General features: G+C 36.4%; 1 pseudogene; it reads left to right on the top strand.

The window, feature by feature from the left end:
- The first annotated feature begins 263 nt into the window (after positions 1-263).
- On the top strand, positions 264-1,505 carry LOC149255621 (protease Do-like 9 pseudogene; annotated as a pseudogene).
- The last annotated feature ends 4,266 nt before the right edge of the window (positions 1,506-5,771 follow it).

Consider the following 5,771-nt stretch of genomic DNA (forward strand, 5'->3'; position numbering starts at 1 on the left):
GGCAGAAGAGTGTTGAGAGTTTGGCTCATCTAAGGAGAAGCTTGGTAAAAACTTGGCAAGTGCAAAAATGTATTATCTTTCAAAAAGGGGCTTTATCCTGGAAACATCATGCATAACGTCTTTAAGTAGAAAGACTTCCTTTCTCTCCTGTGATACAGAATCTACTTTGACATTGGTATAGTGAAAATTGCCACAGTATGGCAAGAAATACTTGAAAAAAAATTGAAGAGTGGGTTCACTTGGCTGAGAAAAAGCAACCATACATGAATCTTGATTTGGACCCAGTTTTACTTGTGCCTGGCATAGGGGGTTCGATATTAACAGTCGTGAATGAAAAGGGCCACAAAGAGCGAGTTTGGGTTCGTCTTTTTGCTGCTGATCATGAATTTCGAACAAAGCTTTGGTCCCTTTATGATCCTAGCACTGGAAAAACTATGTCCTTGGATCGAAAAACAACGATTGAAGTCCCGAAAGACAGATTTGGACTATATTCATGTGACATTCTAGACCTTGATCTGATTATTCTTGGAGTCCAGATTGATGTAGCTATAAATGCTGGAAATTTTGGGGGACCTATTTTAAATGACAAGGGCCAGCATGTGGGGATTTCATTTCAATCACTTAAACATGAAGATGCAGAAAATATTGGATTTGTTATACCAACTCTGGTTATTACACACTTTATCAAGGATTATGAATGCTCGAGAGACTACACAGGATTTCCCATACTTGGAATAGAATGGCAGAAAATGGAGAATCCTGATTGGCATATTGCAATGGGAATGATTTCTAACCAGAGAGGTGTTCGTGTAAGAAGGGTAGAACCAAAAGCTCCAGCAGCGAAATTATTAACATCGTCAGATATTCTTCTCAGTTTTGTTGGAATTGATATTGCTAATGATGGAACTATTCCTTTCAGGCGTGGTGAGCACATAGGTTTTAGCTACCTTTTTTCAAAGAAGTACACAGGAGAGCATACCAGAGTCAAACTTCTACGTGATTCTAAGTATCATGAATTTGATATCAAGCTTTCTACTCACAAACGCCTAGTCCCTGCACATATAAAGGGGAAGCCTCCATATTATTACATCATAGCTGGATTTGTATTTTCAGCTCTATTCGTGCCATACCTTTGTTATGAATATGGAAAATATTATGACTACGATGCTCTAGTAAAACTGTTGGACAAGCTACTGCATTCTATGGCACGAACAGAAGATGAACAGTTGGTGGTGATTTCTCAGGTTCTGGTTGCAGATGTAAATATTGGTTATGAGGATATTGTAAATACACAAGTCCTGGCTTGCAATGGAGTGCATGTAAAAAAACCTCAGGCATCTTATAGACATGGTGGAAAATTGTGAGGATGAATTTCTAAGATTTGATCTGGAGTATCAACAGATTGTTGTTTTGGCAACAAAAAAATCGAAGGAAGCAACTCCTAACATTCTTGCAACACATTGCATACCTTCAGCTATATCTGATGATTTGAAAACGTGAATCAGTTTTCCATGACATTCCTTACATTCTGATCTGATTATTCGGACGAATATTGCTTACTACTTCCACGACATGATAGGAAAGATTATAGGTTGGGGATATCAAGAGGGTACTACTCTCTTTGGTTTTGGCTATGACTTTCAACAAAGTAACATGCTTCAAGAAACAATGGATCGTTTAAGAGCAAAGTTAGAATTAAAACATAAAGCCTCTAGAGGAAAGAAAGTACCATCATAATCCATTCAATGGGAGGTCTTCTAATCAAATTTTTTCTCTCACTCTACAATGAAGTAATTGAGAAGTATGTGAACACATGGATAGCCATTGTTGCACCGTTTGAAGGTGCACCTGTATTTATAATGGACATTATTTTGAATGGAGTTGCATTGTAGAAGGATGGCAACAAGATCTTTTCATTTCTAAGTGGAGCATGCATCAACGGTTGGTGAGGAGAATTATAATGAGAGATGGCTTGAAATAGTCACTTCATTGTCATGGCAAGCAACAACTTTTGTAAAGCCAGACACAAGCAAAGGAGGAGTCTTCTTCTTCTCTTGGTAATGAGGCTGTGATATTTGCAGAGAAACTTCATAATGGAAGAGCTAGAATCTGAAATAAAGGAAATGAATCGGAAAAGACTAGAGGATCTCAAGGCCAGCGACAGGCACTTGTAGTTTTTGCTTCAAAGGAAGAGGAATGGAGATGCGAGAAAAAACAACTGGTAAATCAGCTTGAATTTCAAAGCTTTAACAATAATGAAGATATTCATATCAAGGATGAATCTGTTGCAAAAACCAGCGGGAAAGTAATTAACCATAGCAGGTATGTAGCGAAGCTTAAACGTAAAAAATAAATAAGGCACAGAGTATGCTCAGAAATTCGCTAGCAGAGATGGAAGAGTGGAAATTAAAAGCCCAAGAGAAGAAACATGTAGAAGCTGCCCTCAGAAGCATTACAGAAGAAATGATGAGACTTCAAAGGAAGATAGAGGAAAAGGATGCTTTTATACTATCTCAAATGTCTAAGAAGGATGCTGCTGGAGTTAGAGATTCAATTCAAGCTGAGGTTGGAGCTAAGGAAATGGAGATGTCCAGGGCTAAGAATCCTCACGGCGTTACACAAATGGCGTTGGTAGCAGAGAGCAAGAGGCGGAGAAATGGAAGAGGTTGTATTTGGGTCTCAAGCTTGAATTGGACAATCTTCGGATATATAGAGAAAATTCATAGCTTCAGGGCATTGAAGTGACAACAAGATCATTAAGGGAATTGTCTGCTCAAAGAATGTAAAACATAAGCGTATGACTTTTGAGGCAAAGTTGGGTTTGTGGATGTGCACAATTTGGAGAGCAGGGTGTTTGTGTCACAGGTTGCAACAGCAGTTAATGCCTTACATGAACGATTCCAGCTGGAGGAAAGAATAAACGGATTGAGAAACTTCAGAAGGCTTTCAAAAAATCAGCTATTAGCTGAGCAAGAAAATGTATATATTAATGTAGAAAAAAAGGATTAATCATTATGATTAAGTCGGCCGGTTTAGCTCCAAATTTTGAATTTGAAATTGCAATTTTATTTTTTATTTTTTTTTATGTAGGCTTCAAGGTCCATTATTTGAACCTAAGCTCTGATACCACATATGAAGATCCCTCCTTGGGTCCTCTAACTTAAAAACTAAATTTCTCTAATTTTAAACACCATAAGATGGGAAATAACTTAATTATATCTAAACATTTATTTGATGATAATATACCATTAAAATTTATTTACCACAAATTAAATAAGTAAGAATTTCATTGCAACCATTTACATAAGTAATCAATAAACGGAGGAATACATGTTCCAATAGCTTAGTTGAGATGATCCTGAGCTCCTGACTCTGTTGGGATGCTCCTCTTGACTACCCGACTGGATTTGCCTCCCAGCCAACTAGGAAGTATTTCCTAGCCCAGGGAACCTCCACAAGTTCCCTAGCCCTCCGAGCCCAAGTCCAACCAGATGTAGTGTGTCCAAGTTTAACCACACTCTCCAGATCCAAGTTTGATCTCCCTCCTCTTTCTCCACATCCCTCCTCCAAAACAAAACCAAACCAAAACCAAGACCAAGGATTCCCCCCCCTCCTCTCATCATCCTTCCCCTTTTATGCCTCTTCCTCCCATCCACCTCAACCACCTATCATTAATGTCATGACTACCCCCTCATCCTTTCATTTAGTATCCTTGACTTTTCTTACCATATCTTCTCCCAAGTAGATTTGAGAAGACATTTTGGGGATAAGATATGGATATTTAATTTGGAAATTAATTGGGGAAGACCATATCTTCTCCCAAGTAGATTTTGAGAAGACATTTTGGGGATAAGATATGGATATTTAATTTGGAAATTAATTGGAGGAGACCATATCTTCTCCCAAGTAGATTTTGAGAAGACACCTTGGGATATGGATATTTAAATTGGAATAAATGGAAGGAGACCATATCCTATCAAAATTTAAATTTGAGAAGACAAGTTGGGAATTGAATAATAACAATAGTGAAATTTATATCAGTAAATAAATTTACAGTTTCACAAATGTAGGTATGTATCAATATTTCTTGATAATTATAAGTCAATATTTTCAAGTAATTTAAAACTAATAAAATTTGCATGATAAGATTAAGTAGGGAATTACAAAGGTCTTTTCCAAACAACAAAACATCATGGAATAAACAACCCTAATATTCCCTTGATTTGGTTCTCTTATGGACACCAAAATATGATCACAACATTATGACCCACAGAAGAAAAACTAACAGTGAACAAGGTAGAAAATGTTCACACCCACTTTGCTACCTTGTTGAGGTCACAAACAGGAAGAGGGGATTGCATGGAACCAAAACACTGACACAAAACCCTGCAGCAAACAAAAACAGAGAAAAAACAACATTAAAATAGTGCACAACATAGAGAAAATGCCCAAGCATGAGTGCACTACACATGAGATGCACAATTGCACATAAAAAGAAAGATATGCCAACCACAAAAGAATGTCAAAGATGTAGTGTCTGTAGGCTTAAAACACTTATATTAGAGAGGATTGGCTCAATGATCAAAAGATAATTTACAAATGAGGTTTGAGTAGTGTATTTAATAATTTATACACAACTCAAGTTGGGTGCCCTCCCAAGAGGGGTTATGAGCCGACATAAGTAGGGTGCACTCCCCAAGAGGGTTATTGAGCCTACATATCAAAGTTGACTAGGTTTGCTTGAACCATAACCTAATAATACAACAAATAATCACATTAATGATAAATAAGAGTTAGTCCTAGGCAAATGTGGGGATTAAACTATTCTCAACAATGATTCACCAATAGTTGTAAGATTATCTGAAACATCCACAAAGCAAACATAAAATAACCATTTGGCAAAAAAAAACAATAGTTGTAAGGTTATCATAAACATCTATGAAACAAACATCGAAATATAAAATACCAGTTGACCAAAAACAAATCTTCCATTTGCATGAAACTAGGGGAACATACACTAAACTATGTTGTAACATTTGAAAACCTGTTGTTCGTCGCCTTATGGTCTAATGGTTGAGACAAAACATTGCCATCAAACAACCTAGGTTCAAACCCCAATAGACATAGGGTAGTAGAATATGTGCTTTAACCAAGTTTAATGACCTCCAACATTGAAGTTCATAGATCCCTACATGTTAAAAAAAGTGTGTACCCATACCAACAAAGCATTTGAAATAATGTTCACATGCCTCATATTTATAAAAGGATGCCATATTTTACTAGATTGGAATATGTATTTTTAATTTCAATTGAGTACATATGTCCCTTTAACTTTGTAGCATTATGAATATTACAGTTTATTAGCACTCAACTTTAAATTAACATATTAAAAAAGTACAGCTTGCCAATACTTAACATGGCTGCATAATGTTGGGACCATGGGGCAATCCTATCAGGCTTCAAAACATAACATATCTAATTTTATATTTGTATAAATTCACCTATTGCAACTAAACGACACCAATAGGCAATTACACATAAGCTTGAGTCCTCCAGTCTAATTGTTAACGACATCAAAATATTACAACTCTCTAGTACAGTAATTAGTCGTATAACTCTAGGCTTACAAAGACAATTCCATCTCTCTTGTTTAAAAAAGGATGTCATATTGTACTAGGTTTGGACATCTGTTCTAAATTTTCATATATATTAGAAAATCCTTCAAATAAATAATGCATTGGATCCCTAAGCCATTTAGAAAGGAGATGTTG

Source organism: Pinus tabuliformis, chromosome 7 (assembly GCF_031772625.1).
Source record: "Pinus tabuliformis cultivar Carrire ecotype Pingquan chromosome 7, CPIR1, whole genome shotgun sequence".
Lineage (NCBI taxonomy): Eukaryota > Viridiplantae > Streptophyta > Pinopsida > Pinales > Pinaceae > Pinus > Pinus tabuliformis.